The sequence below is a fragment of the Pelmatolapia mariae genome, linkage group LG13 (assembly GCF_036321145.2).
Source record: "Pelmatolapia mariae isolate MD_Pm_ZW linkage group LG13, Pm_UMD_F_2, whole genome shotgun sequence".
In the NCBI taxonomy this organism is placed as follows: domain Eukaryota; kingdom Metazoa; phylum Chordata; class Actinopteri; order Cichliformes; family Cichlidae; genus Pelmatolapia; species Pelmatolapia mariae.
Genome location: NC_086238.1, coordinates 25,312,144 through 25,336,806, shown reverse-complemented (window position 1 = coordinate 25,336,806; position 24,663 = coordinate 25,312,144). Strand labels below are relative to the sequence as shown.

The 24,663-nt window shown below is 39.9% G+C and overlaps 1 protein-coding gene across 4 annotated transcripts in view; it reads right to left on the bottom strand.

Moving 5' to 3' along the window:
- LOC134639735 (peroxisomal membrane protein PEX13-like) overlaps positions 1-647 on the bottom strand; it is a 42,008-nt gene extending 41,361 nt beyond the window's left edge. For 3 of the 4 annotated variants that reach the window (XR_010095384.1, XM_063491110.1, XM_063491111.1), the window contains exon 1: positions 551-647. The gene's annotated coding sequence lies outside the window, so the exon portion shown is untranslated. The remainder of the gene's footprint in view (positions 1-550) is intronic. The other variant, XM_065471860.1, reaches the window with a different exon arrangement.
- Positions 648-24,663: the final 24,016 nt, after the last annotated feature.

Sequence of the window (24,663 nt, the reverse complement as noted above, 5' to 3'; positions counted from 1 at the left end):
CAACATAGTTGACATAATCACATATATAGAAATAAGACAATACAATACACTTCAAACTACTCACACTATACCACTAAACCGCATTAGTGCGAGGTTAAGTTACCGTCAGTACACAGGAACTACTTCCGGTAGTTGTACAAAATAAAAGCTTCTCCATTATAACCAGCCGTAATGCTCTTATTGTGAAGGGCAAGCGGGAACACCATACTTCCGGTCAAACTACGATCGCTATTTTACTAATCCTCGTACCCAATTGTTGCTACAAACGCTGCTACTTTAAAGTAAACAATCACAAGCATCACATACAACATATAGAGAAGGTTTGATAACACAGGAATGACGTTATGGACATACGAGCGGCCGTACATGCGTCAACAAAGCTAAACCAGGATAAGCTAACGACATAGGTTAGCATATGAAATGAGGGTGAACTCACGCGTTGCGTGCGTGGTCTACCGCTCCGACTACGGACTACATTAGCTCCTAAATGGTAAACATACTACAGTACTGACACAAACAAAGGCAAGATACAACACAGGTCAATACTCACTTGTCATTTACGCACACATAACATTCCCCAGGAATCAGTGCAACCCCTCCAGACCAACACTGCTCCTCCGCCATTAAACTGCCCACCTTACTAACCGGATGATGTCACTAGAAGGTGGGCTGGCCCAAACTGACAGAAGACTGAATATTAAATGAACTTATATAAACTTATAAACTAAATATAAACTAAACTAGTAAACTATTCTATGAACTTTGGGGCCTTTTATACACCATGTCTCATCTCCAGTCCCCTTTTCCCTCTGTATGTATTTACAGTGTGCGTGTTCCTCGTCGCTTCGTCATGTTAAGTCTGCGTGTCTTATTCCGTCATGTGTCATGTATCACTCCAAATCTCACTACCTTTAACTGATAACAACTGTTTGCTGAGTGTTATGTCTAAAAGGTATTGCACAATCGCCTCTAGTAGAGGATCAGGTTTGTTTTCCACTGATAATGGATTTTAACATGACTGACCAATGATTGTGGAGCACGTCCATGTAGGAGCAAACTTAAATGTTTAAAAATGTTCAAAACTTAAGATATTACATTTCTGAAGTATGACGGAAGGAAAAAGTTACATTATTTCATATTTTTAAAAAAAATCCAATTTCATATGATCAAATTTATGTCAAAAAGTTCATATTTCTTCCCTCCTATGTCATGTGTGAGTACTGTACTGTAAATGTCATATAGAGATTTACATTAATGGATAATGTAAATCTGATTATTTGAACGTATTTTTCATTTGTCTGTCAGGTCATAATGAGACAGCTGGTACATGCAGCCGCTGAAATGCAATCCAAGGGTGTCTTCCATCGAGACATTAAGCCAGACAATATTGTGTTTGACACATCGCCTGATCATCCAGCATTTCTATGTGTCAAATTCATCGATTTTGGCATTGGAGTCCCTTTTAGAGCAGAAGCAGTCACACGAAGAAATGGTAGGTCGTCAGCCTCACTGTTTAAATGTCCTTGCCTGCCCACACGCTTAGTGTCCACATGAATTCCTTACCATGAATAATTACTCTCTGGATTTTAGGGACCAAATCAGCCGCTGTAAACTGGCAGGACTTTAATGCCACCACAGCAGATTGCGTCACAGTTTTGCAGTTGGGTGCGGTGATGGATTGGCTGGTACGTCACATCATCCCTGATGACAACAACACATCTGAGATGCACACTGACATTTCAGAGGGTAAGCTGAATGTTAATTCTTTAACCTGTCACATTACAAAAACTTGAAAAAATCCCCCAGAGAAACCAAATTCCAAGAAATCCAATCATGGAAATGTTTGCACACACTTGTGATTATGCACAGAGGTCCACCCTACCAGCCAACCTCAGATCTCCACGCATGCACAAATGAATGCACATACATCGACACACATTCTGGTATTGATATTTGACATCACAGTAGAGACGCAAATCTGGCATAGCTCTGAGGTCTTTCAGTCCCATCTCTGGCTAACAGGCCAAAAATTAAGTCTACTAGGAGACGGGGGTGTCGACCATACAAGAGGTAGTGGGGTGAAAAGCCTGTTGCCTCATGCCTGGTGCAGTTGTATGCATGTACTATCTGAGGCAGATGCTCTTTCCAGCTGCTCTTTGCCTTCTCCTCCAGTGTCCTTAGCATTTGAAGAAATATCCAATTAAATGGCTCAGCTGGAAATGGGTTGCCATTTGGATGGTATGGTGTTGTCCTTGAGTGAGCATCTCCAGCCAGGTGTCCCCACTTTGCAGTTATTTATTTGTAAAAAATGTTTGGTATCATGTATGAATTTCGTTCCACTTCTCAAGTGTACACCACTTTGTATTGGTCTTTCACGTGGAATTCCAAAAAAACTGATTCATGTTTGTGGCTGTAATGTGACAAAATGTGGAAAAGTTCAAGGGGGCCGAATACTTTTGCAAGCCACTGTATATCAGATGATACTGATAACCTAATGCTAATTGCAATAACTATGCAGAGGTCTCTAGGCCTCGACCTTTATGGAGCATGTGAAGTTTGGGGCAGAGTGGACAAAGAAAAGTTTCTCAGCAGGTTCAACAGCTTGCTACAACACAGGCCGATGAAGTATTGCACTCACTCATCCAAACTGGCAAACATGTAACATACACCCTAAGACTGATCCTGCTTTTTACTCCTTTGCTATGATTTCATTTGATATTATGTAGCCTTGGAGACAGTTTGCATAGATTAGAATGTTAGATTGCTGTGATGTCATCAATGCCCGATGTTTTGTTTTAATGTCTTGTGATAGTTCTAAGTGCAGACAAAGTCAGAGTTCAAGTGAGTTTAGTACAAGTTTGAACCAGTTTCTGACATGTGGTCAAAATCTTGGCCGACCTTTACCACACCACGTGCTGTGGGTGTGCGTAAATATCTAGGTGAGTAAAGTCTCCTTTACCTGTTAAATTCATCTTAATTTGGGGCTTTTACTTCAGGTGTTTTGATTCAGTAGTAACCAAGTGATCTTTGTACAAACTGCAGACCGCCACACTGATCCCTGGTTCCTCAGGATAGAGGACAGGACGTCAGATGGGCGAATCAAGAGCTCCAAACGCAAAGATTGTGCCACAGAAAGACTGGAAAAAGCTTCCAAAAGAAGCAAGGACAGCAAAAGTCCAACCCCCGGCCTCAGCCATCTTGTCTTGGAGAAGTGTAAGTGAGACATTCAGAGATTTTTTGTTTTACAGTTATTGATCATCTGTAGGCCTGTGTGGAGTTCAGAGGTCTAATTGGTTTTGGTTTTTGCAGCTGCTTTCAGAAAGAAGAGCAGCAAAGGAAAGTCAAGCAGCGATGGAACAAAACAACCACGCAGTAAAAAGAGCAAGACATCAAGCTCACAGGAGGAGGCCAGCTGCTCCGTCTACGAGTCAGATACACACAGCACATACAAAAGTCACACTAAAGGTAAGAAGTACATAGGTAAGTTCACACCACACCTGCAGTGATAGAGCCTCTTTCCCAAGCTCTCAGAGTTTAGCTGGTATCCATCTGCTAATCACTAGGAAGCTTCTAACAAAGACTGTATGAATGTGTACATTGAGGCAAAGTCAGCTTTCCTACATACAACTAATCACAACCCCTGTGTTAGTTTTGTCTCTCTGTAGAGGACTTTGAAGAAAAATACGAAGAGCAGGATAAGCTGGGTGAAGGAGGCTTTGGGACTGTCTTCTTTGGAAAACGCAGAGAAGACAATTTCCCAGTATGGCTTCTTATGTGTGCACTTTACAATTCTTCTAGTGGCAATCTTTAATGGATAATGTAAATCTGATTATTTGAACGTATTTTTCATTTGTCTGTCAGGTCATAATGAGACAGCTGGTACATGCAGCCGCTGAAATGCAATCCAAGGGTGTCTTCCATCGAGACATTAAGCCAGACAATATTGTGTTTGACACATCGCCTGATCATCCAGCATTTCTATGTGTCAAATTCATCGATTTTGGCATTGGAGTCCCTTTTAGAGCAGAAGCAGTCACACGAAGAAATGGTAGGTCGTCAGCCTCACTGTTTAAATGTCCTTGCCTGCCCACACGCTTAGTGTCCACATGAATTCCTTACCATGAATAATTACTCTCTGGATTTTAGGGACCAAATCAGCCGCTGTAAACTGGCAGGACTTTAATGCCACCACAGCAGATTGCGTCACAGTTTTGCAGCTGGGTGCGGTGATGGATTGGCTGGTACGTCACATCATCCCTGATGACAACAACACATCTGAGATGCACTCTGACATTTCAGAGGGTAAGCTGAATGTTAATTCTTTAACCTGTCACATTATAAAAACTTGAAAAAATCCCCCAAAGAAACCAAATTCCAAGAAATCCAATCATGGAAATGGTTGCACACACTTGTGATTATGCACAGAGGTCCACCCTACCAGCCAACCTCAGATCTCCACGCATGCACAAATGAATGCACATACATCGACACACATTCTGGTATTGATATTTGACATCACAGTAGAGACGCAAATCTGGCATAGCTCTGAGGTCTTTCAGTCCCATCTCTGGCTAACAGGCCAAAAATTAAGTCTACTAGGAGACGGGGGTGTCGACCATACAAGAGGTAGTGGGGTGAAAAGCCTGTTGCCTCATGCCTGGTGCAGTTGTATGCATGTACTATCTGAGGCAGATGCTCTTTCCAGCTGCTCTTTGCCTTCTCCTCCAGTGTCCTTAGCATTTGAAGAAATATCCAATTAAATGGCTCAGCTGGAAATGGGTTGCCATTTGGATGGTATGGTGTTGTCCTTGAGTGAGCATCTCCAGCCAGGTGTCCCCACTTTGCAGTTATTTATTTGTAAAAAATGTTTGGTATCATGTATGATTTTCGTTCCACTTCTCAAGTGTACACCACTTTGTATTGGTCTTTCACGTGGAATTCCAATAAAACTGATTCATGTTTGTGGCTGTAATGTGACAAAATGTGGAAAAGTTCAAGGGGGCCGAATACTTTTGCAAGCCACTGTATATCAGATGATACTGATAACCTAATGCTAATTGCAATAACTATGCAGAGGTCTCTAGGCCTCCACTTTTATGGAGCATGTGAAGTTTGGGGCAGAGTGGACAAAGAAAAGTTTCTCAGCAGGTTCAACAGGTTGCTACAACACAGGCCGATGAAGTATTGCACTCACTCATCCAAACTGGCAAACATGTAACATACACCCTAAGACTGATCCTGCTTTTTACTCCTTTGCTATGATTTAATTTGATATTATGTAGCCTTGGAGACAGTTTGCATAGATTAGAATGTTAGATTGCTGTGATGTCATCAATGCCCGATGTTTTGTTTTAATGTCTTGTGATAGTTCTAAGTGCAGACAAAGTCAGAGTTCAAGTGAGTTTAGTACAAGTTTGAACCAGTTTCTGACATGTGGTCAAAATCTTGGCCGACCTTTACCACACCACGTGCTGTGGGTGTGCGTAAATATCTAGGTGAGTAAAGTCTCCTTTACCTGTTAAATTCATCTTAATTTGGGGCTTTTACTTCAGGTGTTTTGATTCAGTAGTAACCAAGTGATCTTTGTACAAACTGCAGACCGCCACACTGATCCCTGGTTCCTCAGGATAGAGGACAGGACGTCAGATGGGCGAATCAAGAGCTCCAAACGCAAAGATTGTGCCACAGAAAGACTGGAAAAAGCTTCCAAAAGAAGCAAGGACAGCAAAAGTCCAACCCCAGGCCTCAGCCATCTTGTCTTGGAGAAGTGTAAGTGAGACATTCAGAGATTTTTTGTTTTACAGTTATTGATCATCTGTAGGCCTGTGTGGAGTTCAGAGGTCTAATTGGTTTTGGTTTTTGCAGCTGCTTTCAGAAAGAAGAGCAGCAAAGGAAAGTCAAGCAGCGATGGAACAAAACAACCATGCAGTAAAAAGAGCAAGACATCAAGCTCACAGGAGGAGGCCAGCTGCTCCGTCTACGAGTCAGATACACACAGCACATACAAAAGTCACACTAAAGGTAAGAAGTACATAGGTAAGTTCACACCACACCTGCAGTGATAGAGCCTCTTTCCCAAGCTCTCAGAGTTTAGCTGGTATCCATCTGCTAATCACTAGGAAGCTTCTAACAAAGACTGTATGAATGTGTACATTGAGGCAAAGTCAGCTTTCCTACATACAACTAATCACAACCCCTGTGTTAGTTTTGTCTCTCTGTAGAGGAGTTTGGAGAAAAATACGAAGAGCAGGATAAGCTGGGTGAAGGAGGCTTTGGGACTGTCTTCTTTGGAAAACGCAGAGAAGACAATTTCCCAGTATGGCTTCTTATGTGTGCACTTTACAATTCTTCTAGTGGCAATCTTTAATGGATAATGTAAATCTGATTATTTGAACGTATTTTTCATTTGTCTGTCAGGTCATAATGAGACAGCTGGTACATGCAGCCGCTGAAATGCAATCCAAGGGTGTCTTCCATCGAGACATTAAGCCAGACAATATTGTGTTTGACACATCGCCTGATCATCCAGCATTTCTATGTGTCAAATTCATCGATTTTGGCATTGGAGTCCCTTTTAGAGCACAAGCAGTCACACGAAGAAATGGTAGGTCGTCAGCCTCACTGTTTAAATGTCCTTGCCTGCCCACACGCTTAGTGTCCACATGAATTCCTTACCATGAATAATTACTCTCTGGATTTTAGGGACCAAATCAGCCGCTGTAAACTGGCAGGACTTTAATGCCACCACAGCAGATTGCGTCACAGTTTTGCAGCTGGGTGCGGTGATGGATTGGCTGGTACGTCACATCATCCCTGATGACAACAACACATCTGAGATGCACTCTGACATTTCAGAGGGTAAGCTGAATGTTAATTCTTTAACCTGTCACATTACAAGGCTTGAAAATTCTGTTTTCGGTGTTATCTGTCTTTATCTGTATCACTTATGCACACGCAGACTTATATAAACACCAACGTGATAAACTCAAACCCCTCTGTTGTATTTCTGAGCAGACTGCAAGTGTTTTCTGTTGGGTTGTTACTGTCAGAACCATGAAGACCGCCTCACCCTAGAGGAACTTCAGAATCATCCCTGGCTCAAATGACTTATTGATGTCAAGCAAAACAGGGTTACAGAGCAGAAGCTCTAACAGAGCCTGAGTCAGCCTGAGTTATGAATACAGTTGTGGTCTAATGTTTTGTCAGTGGTACAAAGTTTGCTTTTGTGCACTTTGCCACTTCAGTTTGTATTTAGAGCCACAACTGTATACACAACAGACCGAACATGCTCAGCTTTGCCAAAGCTTGCAGGAATTGGAGTTTAATTTGATCAATGAATTATTTCTGAATCAACAAAAAAATGGGCAAATGTAAAGAAATGTATCAATCAGGGAATTAGTAGCAACATTAATTGGACAATCTAAATTTGTTGGTTAATTATTAAATGAATCTGGATAACTCATCCTGCATCTCCTGTGATTTTAAGTCACTGATATTGATTTATTAACGATTATTTGTTTGTACTAATGTGTCACAATTTCCTTGAACGTTAAAGGGTCTGGATTTCTTCTCTTAAGCGCCTCAGGGTGATCATCCTGTCCTGTCAGACTAAGAAATGCAGTTGTGAGTTTTTCATTGCTTCGCCTGCACAAAATACCTAGGCACCAAAAATGGTCCAGCTCTCTCCTGCTGTCCTGTTGTATAAGGCGCACACAATTCACCGTGATGAGAGGATAACTTTTGTCACTGCTCCTGTCCTTGATCCTCTGAGCCACTTAAACACCAAACTACTTGTGCGCTGTAGGGGCTTTTCTAATGGTCGTGCTAAGGAGTCCTTTCCCTCCCATCAGTTGCAGAATGCACTCAGAGTTGTACAACACTGGTGTAAATATCAAGATGATGCAACTTTGAACATATTTAGGTCAACAGACTTTTGACTAAAGTAAGAAGAAAAGTGAATCTAACAAATAATATGAATTGGTGTTAAATAGTTACTAGTTACTAGACAGTAACTAGGCCAGGGGATGCTAATCACCTGCCAAGGGATATTAGTGACTGACTTATTGATGCTAGTTAATAGCTTAGGTATTCTATGTGGTAACCTGGCAAGTAATCACTTGCCTTAAAAGTCTCGCCAGTCCCCTAGGGACACTTGTTGGTGGTATTTATTTGTTCATGTTACAGGCCTTGCTGTAGTGGGCGTGACCACAGATTACAATCCTGTAAAACAGGAGAGATAATGAACAGAGGAAATTTGTTCTTGTTCAGTTTCCCTTTCAGGTGAGGTAACTCTGGGTTGCTCTGACATATAAAATGTGTATTTATTTTCTGGACTCTCTCTGGATTCCTCTGCAGCTGATATGTTGCTCTCAGATTCACTGTTTGATGCTGAGCTTGTGGTGAAATATGACATCATACTGTATGCCTATATGACATCATACTGTATGCCTATATGACATCATACTGTATGCCTATATGACATCAATCTGTATGCCTATATGACATCAATCTGAATGCATATACGATATCAAGCTGTCTCGTTCCAGGACTTCAAGCTGAGTGCATACATGAGACAAGGCTGTATGACATAAATGACACCAAGCTGTATGCCATATATGACATCTGTCACGGCCCAGCGGCACGAGGTAAATGGGATGGACACAAGTGCAAGATCCAAACCGGATTGTTGCTCTCATATTCACTGTTTGATGCTGAGCTTGTGGTGATACTCTAAGCCAGTACTGTACTCTGGCTGTTTCAGAGTTTTCACAGTCACTGGTTTCGTAGGGTTACTGATGTGTTTGACTGGTTTCTTTTGCTTAATGCAGGGGTGTTTTCTGGTCACATACGCCTCAATGTCCTTCTTCATAAAAGGCCAGTAGAAACGGTCCCGTGCCAAGTGAATGACCCTCTCTGCCCTGCGTGACCCAAGTCATCATGGAGATGTTTAAGCACTAGGAGATGATATTGTGCTGGCAGCACAAGCTGCCTTCGCTGAGCCGCTGTACGATGTTGCAGCTGATTTTCCATATGAAGCTTTCCCCACTCGTGCATAAGCTCTCTCACAGGGCCACTGGCTCTCCTTCTGCCATCATTAGTTATTACTGATTTTGTTTCTTTCAGTTTGATAAGTTAACTGATAGAGGGATCCTTCCTTTGGGATTTTACCAGGTCACTGTGACAGGCTGCAATGGTGACATGTTCACAGGTGTCTCTGGCTGGGCATGTTAGGCACAGGGCAGCGACATATGCAGCATCTTGTCTCTTTGCAGACTCACAACCCTCCCATGTAGCCTGAATGGCCTCTCTCGTCAGCTCTTCAGTACACTTTGTGAGGTAGGTGTCAATGTCAAGTGGAAACCGAGAGAATGAGTCTGCATCGATGTTCACCTTCCCCGGCCTGTATTTGACATCAAACCTGAAATCTGCCAGCTCACCTACCCAGCGGTGGCCTACTGCATTCAGCTTTGCAGTACTCATCACATATGTGAGGGGATTATTGTCTGTATAGACCAGGGGTGACCCAGCATTTTTCCAAATACAGCAGCGCTAACCAACATCATTTTTTCAAGTAATATAGAAACTATTTTATATATTACCTTTTTAAACATCCCATTTTTCTTTCTAATGTCATTAAAACAAGTTTGCACATTTGTATAACAACAGTCAGACCTCCAGATCTTTTAAGCGTTCAGTTTTTTTCTCAGTGTCACACATAGATTAGTTTTTGTCTCTTTTAATAAGAAAGTCAAATCTTCAAACCTTAAAGCAATCTTTGTTTCTTTCAATCATTCCAATATTTTTCATCTCCTGTAATATAATTGCAGTTAACCAGGGCTTAGCTACTCTGATCCACAGTGATTTTGGGGGTGTGGATACTTGTTTTTTTTCACAGGTGCAGAGCCTTTTTCTACAAAATTACGAATAAACTGCATTTTTTAAAAGTACCATTAACATTAATGTAGACTGACAAGTAACTCAACATTTAACACAGTGATCAGTAGAGAAGAAAGAAAATAACCCATTTTACAATTTCTAGTTCAGATCAAAATTATTGTTCTGATTAAGGAAACAGTAAATCTGGCCACATTATTGTCCCGATCCTCCAATTTTCCCTTTCCAATGTGACGAAATAAAATTCAACCTTTTTAAATAAAAGCAGATGCACACCCAGATATTTCTTACAGTAAGAATCCTCCAACAACCTTTCAAAAGAAACATTTTTTGTCTTTCCTTAATTTTTAGACCAACTGAATCCACAAACCTGAAGCTGCAGACCCCAAACTAACCAGATTTAATGTTTCCTTAATCAGCACAGTAATTTTTAACTCTTTGTGTGTTATGTTTACTCACAGTTTTGATGCTTGCTTCTTCGACTTGATCCATGATTGGCTCTGCACCATCGCTCTGCTGTTTTCTCTCTCCTCATGCTTCTCCTTTATGCATCCTGTCCTCAGATATAATCCAACCAGCTGCCTCCTTGTTTCCTTCTTGACTTGTATTCGCAAAATTTCCAGTTAAATTAAGAGAAATCCAGAAAAGTTTTCCTGCTTCAAAAGCTCTTCCAATTGCCTGTCTTCTTGTCCTCCTTTAAATGTGCATTTTTGTATATTTGTATTTATTTGACTTCATATTGCCATGACAACATAACACAGAGCATCTTGGTAGATTAAAGCAGGGAGTTCTGTCCTCTGCAGAAATGCTGGTGTTCCATAGTGATGTAAAAGTATGTTAATAATCTTTAAACAGACACTCACTGATCCTGTAAGAGCAGGAATTTAACTACAAACCCTCTTAGTCCCCATCAGTATCATTCATTCTGCTCTGCCGCAATGGTCACAGTGGCTGGTTTAAGTACGTTTGCCCCATAGAAAGCCACTGATGTTCAGTGAGCCCCTTTGATACATATTTAGACCTTCATAATTTTCAGGGTGCATGAGTGTTATATCTCCATCTCATCCTAAATATTTTGCCAACATGTAAAAGGCATACGTCCACAAGATTTTGATTTCTTTAATTTTAATTTAAACTTGTTTTATTCTGTGTTGCATGTTTTGAATAATCTTCTTCAGAGTAGACTTTTGGTGTAAGCTGATAGTGAATGAAAAAAACTATAAAAAGCTGCTGTGGTTTTAATTTTCCAAGAGAGGTAATGCACATAATGCAGAGACGAGCGCACGGGGGATATCCAAATTCTAGGAAGGCAGCCTGCTGCTGTACACAGGCACATCCTTCTCAGTCATAGTTCTTAACAACTTGACTGTTTTCTCAAACCACACAAAGAGTGCTGTTTCCATTCTGGGAAGTCTACTCATTGGTGTAGGCAGCTCTTCAAATTATAAGTAGCTATATATGAGCAGCTATATTAGCTTTGACTTAACATATGTTAAATAGTATACTTTCCTCTTTTAAAATTTATGATGGCTCAAAATTCAAACCTTACAAATTAAAACCCTGAATCATCACCACTTGTGTGAACTACAAGGGTGCCATCATTTTTCTTTTCAATCCATTAAGTACCACATTTTACACACTGAGCAAGAAAGGAAGTAAGCTCTTCATGGTGACCCCAGGAATTTTAATGTATCACTTTCTAGCATACGGCTGACACTGCTCGACATCTTACAGTGCAGTATAAGAGTCCCGCCACAAGGAGACACTGAAGGCTTTCAAACCAACAGTTTCTGCTTCCAAAGCGGCGCCAACCGTCACCACCGATCATCGTACTTATGTAACACAGACCATGGATGCATGTTTGAGTTGATACATCACTTAAAGCCACCACTGTTCAGGCATCACATCTGTCCATTAGGTTTCCCTTTCATACACAACATTTTTATCCCTGGGTACTAACTTTTTTGTTGTTGTTGACTGTTTATTTATTTGTTTGTTTGTTTGTCCGATGCTCCTTTTGCACTGCTAAATAGGCTGTAGCCAACATGATTTATAAAGGGATTATAAAACTAAGAAATTACTGCATTATTTTACCTACTCCTATTAAACTCACTTTCCTAAAAACTGATTGCAGCTTCTGCTTTGTGATGTCAATGTTATGTCTCTAAATGATTTCATATCATTCATGGGAGATATGCTTGACAAATGAGAAGTTAACAAGTCACTGCTACAAGCTGAATCAATTCATTGGGGCGACCTGCGTGTTGTGTTGCATTGTCTGATTTGGTCATAGTGTGTTTTTTTTTATTATTAGTAAAGATAACATACAAATAAAATGCACCATATATTATACATTCAGAGAATAAACATTCCTTACAAATTAACAACTTTCATACATAGGAAAAAATATATATATAAAGATGGGGTCACATAATTTAACAGATTATTAACTCACTAAATCAAAATCTTCCACAAAGGAGACAAAAAAAGCAGCCTTTTTCTTTTTAACTAAAGTCAAAGATTTAACCAACAGGTTTAAGTCGTTTTTCCAGTAAGCTAGTGTTGGTTTGGTCTTAAAAAAACGACATTTATGTATAAATTGCTTGCACAAGATTAATAACACATTAACACCATAATTAGCTTTCTTTTCTTTCAAAAACACTCCAAACATGATCATATTTAAGGTAAGTGGGGTAATTTGAATCCCACTGGAAAAAAGCCAGGTATGAAAATCCAACCAAAATATTTGTATAAAATTGCACAAAAAGAATAGATGGTCCAAATCCTCCTCTTCTGTTTCACAAAATACACAATTACCAGTTTCTATTTTGAATCTATCACCAAGGAGTCTATTTGTCGGGTAAATTTTATTCAAAATTTTAAATTGGACTTCTTTCCCTTTAGGAGGGATAGGGAAGGTGATATAATCAGTTCTTATTTTTTCAATTTCTTCCCTTTGGAAATCTTTTAATATGTAATTACGTCTAAGTAAATTTGGAGAATAAAGGCTCCTTAATGAAGATCTTAGAAACTTATTATTGCATTTAACATCACAAAATCGAATATCATCTATATATAAATGCCTTAACTTGGGGGATATGTCAGAATATATTATATCATTTACAACTATGTTTTTAAGTGACAATGGAATGGATTTTATAACCCGATTAAATTTACTTTTAGAACATTGGATATTAAACTTTTGGCAAAAATCTTGATGTTCTAGAACATGTCCTTCCTCATCTACAAAATGGGCAATTGCCCAAACACCTTTTGATAACCAATCTTGAATAAAAATAGATTTTCTGTTCATTGGTATATATCTATTGTTCCAAATTGGGCTATTATGTGGAGTGAAATTATGTTTAAATAACATTTTCCAATAAAGAAGGACCTGTTTATGGAATTCAGAGAGTTTAACAGGTAGCTTAGTAATTTCAAAGTCACACTTTAGGAGAAAATCGATACCCCCCAATGTGTTAAAGACCTTACTTCTTATAAAAAACCAAATGGAGTGTGGATTATTTAGGAAGGATTTTAACCATTTAAGTTTCAAAACACCATTCATTATATCGAAGTCAATTGCGTTTCCACCACCTTCAATGTATGGTTTAACCAAATCATCTTTAGATATATAATGGCACTTATTCCTCCAAATAAAATTAAAATTCAAGCTATTAATTGTTTTAATAACTTTATTTGATATTGATAAAGAGTAAGCTGGCTATATAAATCTAGATAAACTATCCATTTTGGTTAATAATATTCTTCCAAAAATTGTGATGTCTCTTTGTAACCACTTATTTAAGATTGTCTTACATTTGTCAACATTATCTGAAATATTTACTTTTTCTAAGACTTTGTGATCTTTTGAAATTGTGATGCCCAAATATTTTACCTCCTTCTTCACCTTTATATCGTACAGTAATTGTGAATGACACTCCTTTAACGCCAATAGTTCACATTTATTTAAATTTAACTTTAAGCCTGAAGCTTTTGAGAATGTAGTGATTATTTGTTTTACCAGGGGAATCTGATGTTCATTTTTTAAGAAAAGAGTAGTGTCATCCGCAAGTTGACTAATTATTAAAAAATTATCCATAATCTCAATTCCGGCAACGCTGCTGTTTTTAATTAAAATTGCGAGCATCTCCACAACCATTATGAATAACAGCGGAGAGCTTCCACACCCTTGCCTAATTCCTCTTTTGACGCTAAATCTTTTACCAGTGCCATAGCCTAACGACACAGAGCTATTTATATCATTATACAGTATATCTATTATCTTCCTAAATTTATCCCCAAATCCAAATCGAGTTAGTGTTTCTAAAATAAAAGGATGTTCTACTGAATCGAAAGCTTTATAAAAGTCCAAGAAAAGAATAAAACTGTCATCACTAATTAGATCATTGTAGTCCAGTAAGTCTAAAGCCAATCTGATATTATTATGAATGTTCCTGTCTTTCAAAAACCCTGATTGTGTCTCACTAATTATACTTGAAACCCCTTGTTTGAGCCTTGTCGCAATTGAGCTAGAGAAAATTTTATAATCTGTATTTAATAAAGTTATGGGCCTTAAGTTATCCAATTGTCGTTTATCTTTGTTTGGTTTAGGAATTAATGTAATTAATCCTTGTTTCATGCTAGACATCAATTCTCCCTTTTCAATACTGGCCAGTATAGCTTTGAATAAAATTTCCCTTAAGTCTTCCCAAAGAAATTGGAAGAAATTAACTGTAAGCCCATCTGGACCAGGGGATTTATTAAGCGCCATTTTCTTAACAGATGCATCTAACTCTTCAATTCTAAAGTCAGATTCACAAAATTCCTTAAACGATTCATCAATTTTAGGGATCAGATTATCTATTTGATCAAAAAAGACATCACAATCTGCTTGGGAGAACTGTGAGGAGTATAAATTGGAATAGAATGTATAAGTTTCATTCTCCAAAATTTTAGGGTCGTCACATTCAATGCCATCAATTAACAGGGAAGATATAAAATTTCTTTTCTGTCTGCTCTTTTCTAAATTAAAAAAATATGAGGAATTTCTTTCCCCCTCCTCAATCCACTTGGCGCGTGAACGCACAAAAGCTCCTTCTGCTTTATTTAGGTAGAGCTGATCTAATTTAGTTTGCAACTCCATAAGTTTACTCCTTTCTTGACTATTTAGATCATCTTTACTACAGCAATAAGTAATTTCTTGGAATAATTTACATTCATATTCTCTTTGCTTTCGACTTATGTTTTTACTGAATTGAATACTAAATTCTCTAATTTTGAATTTAATGAATTCCCATTTACTGATATATCCTACAATTAAATGGTCAGCCATAATATCTTTTATAATTTTTTTGACTATGTTGCAGTAATCTTCATTTTGTAAAAGTTTGGCATTGAACTTCCAATAAGTTCTTTTATTTGATTGTCTAATTTCCGATTCAAAGCATAGTTCAATAAAGCAATGATCAGAAAGAGGTACATTTGACATCACAACTTTTACAGTGTGGTTAAGAATGTTGTCACTTCCTAGCCAATAGTCTATTCTAGATTTACAAGCTCCATTTGGTTTAAACCAGGAAAAGCTTTTAATTCCTGGATTTCTTACTCTCCAAATATCTGTCAAATTGTTGTTTATCAAAAAATCTATAATTAGGTTATTTTTTTGTGGTCTACCTGTCCTTGAGGGCCATCTATCAGTCCATTCATCACGAGTCATTTTCCAATCACCACCCATTAAAATATATTCCGTAGGGTATCGATCTTTAAGTTCAAAAATATTTAAAGTTATATCTTCTAACATATTTTTATTCTGACTTTCATTATTATATCCATAAACGTTGACTAAAATGAAAAACAAACTTTCAACTCTCATTACAGCAATCAACCAATGACCATTCAAGTCAGTCCGTTGTATTACAAGATCCCCAGGAAAGTTATTGAATAAAATTGCTACAGCCCCCGACCTCGTTGAGCCATGGCTAAACAGGATTTTGCTACCCCATTGGTTTGACCAAAAAGATACATCACTATCAGATGAATGAGTCTCTTGTAGAAAAATACAGTTTGATTTTTTACCTTTGCAGTACAAAAATAAGGCTTTTCTTTTAACAGATTCTCTTAAACCCCTAACATTTAAAGAACCAAAACAAATGTTAACATTCAACATGAACTATAGACAGAATATCACTCACCACGTGAAAAAAACGAAAAAGAAAAAAAAGTACCACCGGCAGATAGCGGAGGTGGCTGATATCCAGAAATCCTACCAGTGGCTGGACAAAGCTGGTCTGAAAGACAGCACGGAGGCACTAATCATGGCAGCACAGGAACAAGCACTGAGCACAAGATCCATAGAGGCTGGGGTCTATCACACCAGGCAAGACCCCAGGTGCAGGCTGTGTAAAGATGCCCCAGAGACAATCCAGCACATAACAGCAGGGTGCAAGATGCTAGCAGGCAAGGCATACATGGAACGCCATAACCAAGTGGCCGGCATAGTGTACAGGAACATCTGTGCCGAGTATAACCTGGAAGTCCCGAGGTCAAAATGGGAGATGCCCCCAAGGGTGATGGAGAATGACCGAGCTAAGATCCTGTGGGACTTCCAGATACAGACGGACAAAATGGTGGTGGCTAACCAACCGGACATAGTGGTGGTAGACAAACAGAAGAAGACGGCTGTAGTGATCGATGTAGCTGTTCCGAATGACAGCAATACCAGGAAGAAGGAACACGAGAAGCTGGAGAAATACCAAGGGCTCAGAGAAGAGCTCAAGAGGATGTGGAGGGTGAAGGTAACGGTGGTCCCCGTGGTAATCGGAGCACTAGGTGCGGTGACTCCCAAGCTAGGCGAGTGGCTCCAGCAGATCCCGGGAACAACATCGGAGATCTCTGTCCAGAAGATCGCAGTCCTAGGAACAGCGAAGATACTGCGCAGGACCCTCAAGCTCCCAGGCCTCTGGTAGAGGACCCGAGCTTGAAGGATAAACCGCCCGCAGGGGCGTGCTGGGTGTTTTTTATATACACACATATACATATATACATACGCCCTGCCCGTGATCAGGTACCCTGCTGGGGTAATAGGCTGGCCAAAGGAGGAGATAGAAGCCACTGACATAAAGACAAGAAAGCCCCTTACCATGCATGGAGGGTTTCACCCCAAGTCCAGCATCCTGAGGCTGTACGCTAAGTGGAAGGAAGGAGGCCGGGGACTGGTGAGTGTCAGCACCACAGTCCAGGATGAGACAAGGAACATCCACAAATACATCACGAAGATGGCCCCAACTGACAGCGTGCTCAGTTCAATTCAATTCAATTCAATTCAATTTTATTTATATAGCGCCAAATCACAACAAAAGTCGCGTCAAGGCGCTTTATATTGTACAGTAAATTGCACAATAATAATATGAATACCTCAGGCAGCAGAAACCCAAGAAAGAGGAGGAAGGCGAGGAACCATCATGGAAGGACAGGCCCCTGCACGGTATGTACCACCGGCAGATAGCGGAGGTGGCTGATATCCAGAAATCCTACCAGTGGCTGGACAAAGCTGGTCTGAAAGACAGCACGGAGGCACTAATCATGGCAGCACAGGAACAAGCACTGAGCACAAGATCCATAGAGGCTGGGGTCTATCACACCAGGCAAGACCCCAGGCTGTGTAAAGATGCCCCTGAGACAATCCAGCACATAACAGCAGGGTGCAAGATGCTAGCAGGCAAGGCATACATGGAACGCCATAACCAAGTGGCCGGCATAGTGTACAGGAACATCTGTGCCGAGTATAACCTGGTAGTCCCGAGGTCAAAATGGGAGATGCCCCCAAGGGTGATGGAGAATGACCGAGCTAAGATCCTGTGGGACTTCCAGATACAGACAGACAAAATGGTAGCGGTCAGGAAGCAACATCAGGAAGAAGGAACAAAAAAAGCTGGAGAAATACCAAGGGCTCAGAGAAGAGCTCGAGAAGATGTGGAGGGTGAAGGTGACGGTGGTCCCCGTGGTAATCGGAGCACTAGGTGCGGTGACTCCCAAGCTAGGCGAGTGGCTCCAGCAGATCCCGGGAACAACATCGGAGATCTCTGTCCAGAAGAGCGCAGTCCTAGGAACAGCGAAGATACTGCGCAGGACCCTCAAGCTCCCAGGCCTCTGGTAGAGGACCCGAGCTTGAAGGATTAACCGCCCACAGGGGCGAGTGGGGAATTATTTATATATATATATATATATATATATATATATATACATATATATATATATATATATATATATATATATATATATATACACTCAGAAAAATAAAGGTGCCAACTGAAACCAAAAGTGGTTCTTTAGACTGATGCCATAGAAGAACCTTTTTTGGTGCCACAAAGAACCTTTCAAACAATGGTTCTTTGAAGAACCATTTCTTTCAGTCGTTCATTGAAGAACCTTTAATGGTTTTTCAAAGAACCTTTTTTAAAATGGTTCTTTAGAGAACCATTTTTAAAAGCTCCTTCAAATGGTTCTTTAAAAAAAACATTTTAAAGAACCATTTTAAATCTTTCAAAATAAAATGTATCATAAATTGAATTTAGGTAGGATAAAATAAATACGAGCACAGCATAGACATATATTAATGGTTTATTGTCATTTCATAATATACCAAAAGACAAAAAGGCATTTTAACCCTCAGCACCACATCACTACTAATACATGTTACATATTAGTCATTTAAACAGTAATAATTAAACATTTTTACTATACTTTAAATAAATATATATATGAATACTATATCTATAGATAACACAACAATTAATACATGTATTATTTAATTAATAAAACATCAGAAAGTGATAAAGACACATTAGAAATAGCAATTGCTTCATAACAGACGAATAAATCAACACATTTTCATCAGCAGATGTTTGCATAATCTGTAAAAATATTTCAACAAGTTTTTGATTAAAATTATCAATGAACTTCAGCCTTACGTTATGTAAGGTAAGTTTCATGTTGGACTCATGGTTCTTTGTTAGTCCAGTTTAGGACAATGTCTCTGACGTATGTATCATATCAAATATATGTCATATCAAAACAAGCCCACACCTGCAGTTGTTTCAGTTTTTCACATGTGTTTCCTGTCAGCTGGTCAACCGCACTCAGGTGGACATCCATATCAGCCAACCAAACGACAAGCTCCTCCCTTTGTGCTTCAAATCCCTCCCACTCTGAGACAAGGAGCTGAGAGAGAGAAAACAAGGGTCAATTATAAAGAAGAGAGAAAAGTGAAACCATCCTCAGAAGGTCTGACTCGCATACCTGCAGTCGACCTATGATGGACTCCAGTTTGGCGTCATCACAGCGGCGGCCGCACTCCCTCACCAATGCCAGCAGCCGAGTCTGCAGGGTGCCCTGGAAGAGCAGAGTTAATGTTCGACTCTTCCTGGTCAGTCTCTCCAGCTGGGTGAGCCGAGGTTTCCCCTCTCACCGCCGCCTCTGAACACACGAACACAAATTGCATGTGAAGCAGGAGGTGCAGATTTTTTTGCTATTCTTTTCTAAATCCAGGCTTGATAACGTGAAGGTATTTGGAAAACTTTTTTGGCCAGCGGACGACTGTTGCCTCGCAGAAAGTCAAATCAAATGTATGCGATACACAATCAATTCACAAGAACACATTATAAAAAACAAGTCCAGTTCTTGCCTGATTTCAAGTGAATTCTGCATCAAAACAGGGTAACAGAATTAAAATGAGTGTTTGCAGCAAATGTGAGCACAAAGCCTCACTTTGTACAAGCCTGCTATTAAAGTTCTCCTCTATGCAGACAACGTTCCTGTTTTCAAGGCACAACTTGGATCTGCTGTACAAATCTTATGGATACACTCTAAATGAAACAGAAGTTTGCACAACTCCAGATTCTGATCCCTCCACCTAATATGGTCCCAAAAGGCTAACAAATACCCACATAGCAATAGCAATAAAGCAAATGTTGAGGCTTCAAAATACAAAGTCCATAAACCAATGGCTGACATGGGTTTTATCATAAGGGTGATAAATATACAACATATGTTTTTAAGACTAAAAGTATAATACAGATTTTAGTCTGAGAGATTTGATGTTCATTTACCTGCAGATGCACTATACGTGCCTGCTCCGTGGTTTTCCACAACGTTTTGCACATCACTATTTAATACAGGAAGTAGGTGAACTAAAACAAGTCATCTTTCTTTGTGAGAGGACAATATTAATGAAACAAACCTCAATGACATCATAGAGATCCCTAAAGATGCTCCTGCTGCTTTTCTTCCTCCTCATCCTAAGCTTCCTTCTCCTTGTCCTCGACTTCCATCCAATTGTAATTCAATCTAATTGTTTTTCTCCCTCTCGTCTTCCTCATGTTGTTGGAGCTGTGAACAGAATTAATGTGAATCTGAATTGATTTTTGCAAACAAGAAAAATCTACAGCTTTTCGGTCAGAGGTGGTCTTGTGATTTAAGCCGGGTAGAGTAGACTTATGTGTTGATACTGCCTGCTTCAGCTCTACGACTGGCTGCTGAGTGATATTTACACCCTGGCTGGATTACAATCTTTAACCACGTGCTGAACTTTGGCCCAGCGTTGATTTGTCTTGTTAGTATAATGACCTCTCTTGGCTTAATGTATGATGGTGGATAAATGAAATGTACAAAGAAAATTTAACTACAGGGTGTGCCATTTATATGGATACACCGTACTAAAATGGGAATGGTTGGTGATATTAAAGTCCTGTTTGTGGCACATTAGTATGTGTGAGGGGGCAAACTCCTCAAGATGGGTGGTGACCATGATAACACTCAGTAGTCGCCTCATTGTTCTGACACACACAACAAAACTATTGACTACACTACACACTAACTACACAAGATTTGCACTAAACGTCGCAAATCTCTCGCATCTCAAAACACCGCCGTCACTCCTAAAACTTCCCCCTTCCTAAACAACTAAATGCCGCCATATCATTATTTGATTGGTCGACATGGTACATTTTTCGACCAATAGGAAAGGGTTTTTTTGGTTTTGGTTTTGGTTTTGCTCACAGGCGGAGAGTGCTTTCGAGTGTTTTCCTTATAAAACGCCGTTTCTACCGTTTCTTCCCGCAGTAAATATAAACAACGCTAGTATTCAGGAAGAAAACCAAACATTGCAGATATTTTTATCATAACTCTGGTTTTACGTGGCCTATCAACACAATTTAAAAACTGGTATAAAGTCCACACTTTTTCCATCAATTGTTCCGTCTGTCCTGCTCACATCTCCAATGGTTGTACACGTTGTCATTAACGTGGCTTCACTCCACATCAGCCACGCCGCTTTGCTAGCTAAAACACCGGTGCACATAAGGACGCTGTCATAGCCTGTCGACGACGTTCATTAGCAGCGTATATACGAATGTGAATCGCATTATTGGCTGGACTATGGGATAAGGCGGCATCGTTCTAATCCCATACGGGAGCAGCCAGTCACTTACTGACTAACACTGCAAAACAGAATTGTTAAAGTTTTGATTTTAATTTCAATTCAGGTTAGATTTTGTTTTTGTGTGCAGAGACCGTGCCAGCAGTGCGCGATTCCAAGAGAATGAGTCTGCATCAATGTTCACCTTCCCCGGCCTGTATTTGACATCAAACCTGAAATCTGCCAGCTCACCTACCCAGCGGTGGCCTACTGCATTCAGCTTTGCAGTACTCATCACATATGTGAGGGGATTATTGTCTGTATAGACCAGGGGTCGCATGTGGCTCTTTCATCCTTATACTGCGGCTCCGCGTGGCTTGGGACAATACACTTCCATTTAATACTTATCATTAAATTGATAAGTATTTAATGATAAGTATTAAGTTATATAATAAATATAATAAAATTATATTTTATTATTTTTGTTGCTCAAAATAAGCATCGCATAACGTGGAAGCCGGTGTACCCGCCAAAACGCCATGCATTTATCGAGACTTTCAACCTCGGGTAGGCCAAGTATGGAGAAATGTAAGAAAAGAAAAATATCAGAAGAAAATAGAACATTTAATGATGCCTGGGCAGATTCATTTGCATTTACTTCTGACGAGAGTGGCCTACCAGTATGCCTAATTTGTGGAGAGAGACTGGCTAACAATAAAAGGTCAAATGTCGAAATAAAAACACAGCCTTTGCTGAAAAATATCCAGAGGGAGAAGAGAGGAAAAAAGCCTTTTTGGAAGTGATTTGGAAGGCTGATCTGTGGAAACATCAATTCAAGAAGTGGATGAAGTCTGCATATGCAAGTTTTGTGGCCGCTCAGGAAATAGTCAGGCGTGGGAAGCCGTTGACGGACAGAGAATATATGAAGGAATCATTCATTAAGATTTCAGAACACCTATTCGCTGACTTTAAAAACCAGAGTGCACAATCTCCGTGCAGAAAATCAGAGCGATGCCTCTCTCTGCGAAGACTATCAAAGACAGAACCATCAAAATGGCAGAAAATATCACAAGACAGCAAATTAAAGACGTCAGTTCAGCTGCAGCGTACTCAATTGCCTGTGATGAGTCCAAAGACAAAAGTGACAGTGAACAAATAGCGCTGTTTTAGCAATATGTGAACTCTGCTGACCACAGCAAGAAATGATTGAGCTGATAGCACTAAAATGCCAGACACGGGGGAGGACATCTGTGAGGCTGTGATGATTGTTTAAGAGTCAAAGAAATAAAAACAAGCCACCTAGTGTCAGTAGCTACTGATGGGGCACCAAGTATGACTGGAGGGCACAGGGGCTTTGTGGCCTGGCTGCAGAAGTCACTGGATAGAAAGCTGCTGACGTTTCACTGCATCCTGCACCAAGAGGCATTGTGTGCGCAAACCTTTCCTCCAGAATGCACAGAGGCCATAAATGTTGTTATTCAGATCATCAATAAAATAATGGCAAAAGGTTTAAATCCAGAACTGTTCATTACTGGATGAGGTGGAGAGCATTTACCCTGATCTCCTGCTGTATAACAGAGTGTCCAGAGGAGAGGTGCTGAAACGCTTTGCTGCATGTCTGGGAGAGGTGAAAACTTTCATGAGCAGCAAAGGGCTCACCTTTTCTGAGCTGGAACAGCCAGAGTGGCTGAAAAAGCTGCACTTCGTGGACATTACAGCGAACCTGAAGAAGCTGAATACAACTCTGCAGGGGAGAGGAGGCACAGCGTTACACATGCTGGAGGAGGTGTTAGCGTTTGAGTGCAAACTGACAGTTTTAGCCAGAGATTCACAGAGAGGCACACTGTTTCACTTCCCCTCTTTATGGGAGTTCAAACAAGCTCACAAGGTGATAAATTCAGAGCATTTGCAGTCTGCAAACACCATAATTATTTGGGAAATAATTCCACGAGTTCAGAGAGGAAAAACCCACATTATCCTTCCCCGTCACTGCCCTGACCATCGATCCATCCCTGTTAAATGTGACTGGATTTTCAGGTATAAGTCAACCTGATCTGGAGCTGGAGCTGGCTGACATAGCTGACAAAGATATGAGGGTGTCCAAATTCAAACGCTTGACAGAGGATCTTGAAGATGTTGCCCATCAGAAGGCCACTCTTGTTCAGAATCACAAATGGAGTGATACTGAGAACCTTGTTTGAAACATTGAATGCCATCCCCGACACACAAACATGAAGAAATATGCATTTGGAGTCCTGTCGATCTTCAGATCCACATACGTATGTGAGCAGCTATTCTCCACCATGAACTGTGTTACAAACAAACACAACTCACGCCTCACAGACGACAGCTTACAGTCCTGCGTAGATGAAAGTGACTTCATGACGCCCTGATTTGCAGACGCTGTGCGCAGAGGTTCAGGAGCAGAAGTCCCATATTAAACTTACCACGGCAGACCCGACGATGTTTGCATGAACATGCTCTTCAGCATCTCTTTATTGACCACTTTAGTTCACTGAAACTTCAATGCCAGTTTAGTTTAAGACATTAAACTGGTCGCGCTTTGAATCCAATTGATAATTGGAGCTATGCTGGACATAAGCAACTGTGTTAGTGTGACGCCCTGCATATTTGAAGGATTACGATAAACTTCAGTTCTTACTGAATCTATAACATTGCCTTGATCTGCCTACATCATTTTAAAATGCATTTTTTAAAAATAGTTTGTGTTGTTAAATGAGTTTTGTGTCACTGTGCACAGTGAAAAACTCACCTGATGTAGTGGTAAGGCCATGTTCACCACTAGATGGTGACAACCTGGTACAGGTATTTTCTATACGCACTAAATTTCACACTAAAAAGCCTTGGTGGGAATTTTTGTTTGCATAGAAAGTAAAGGAAAAAATGTCTTGAGGTCTTTTTCCAGTGTTTTCAAGATTGTGTTTTTCAGATACACATCAAAGCTTCACACAGACAAACACACACACAAAACAACAAAATATGTCAAATTACATAAGATAAGATAAGATAACCTTTATTAGTCCCACGCGTGGGAAATTTGTTTTGTTACAGCGGTGGAAACTGCAAAGTTACATGGAGAATTAGAAAAAAGAAAAACACTGGAATGGAGTGTGATATCAATAGAAACTGTACACAATAGAATAGAATAAAATAAAATAAAATAAATATATATACAATCAAAAACAATAGAATAGAAATGCTATATACAATTGAGTATAATACAACGATGCCGGAAAAGAGTATTGCACTTACTGTTATTGCTATTGCACATGTGTGGATGGGTGTGTTTGATCAGTTGAAGTCTTTGTTGTGGAGTCTGACAGCAGTAGGGA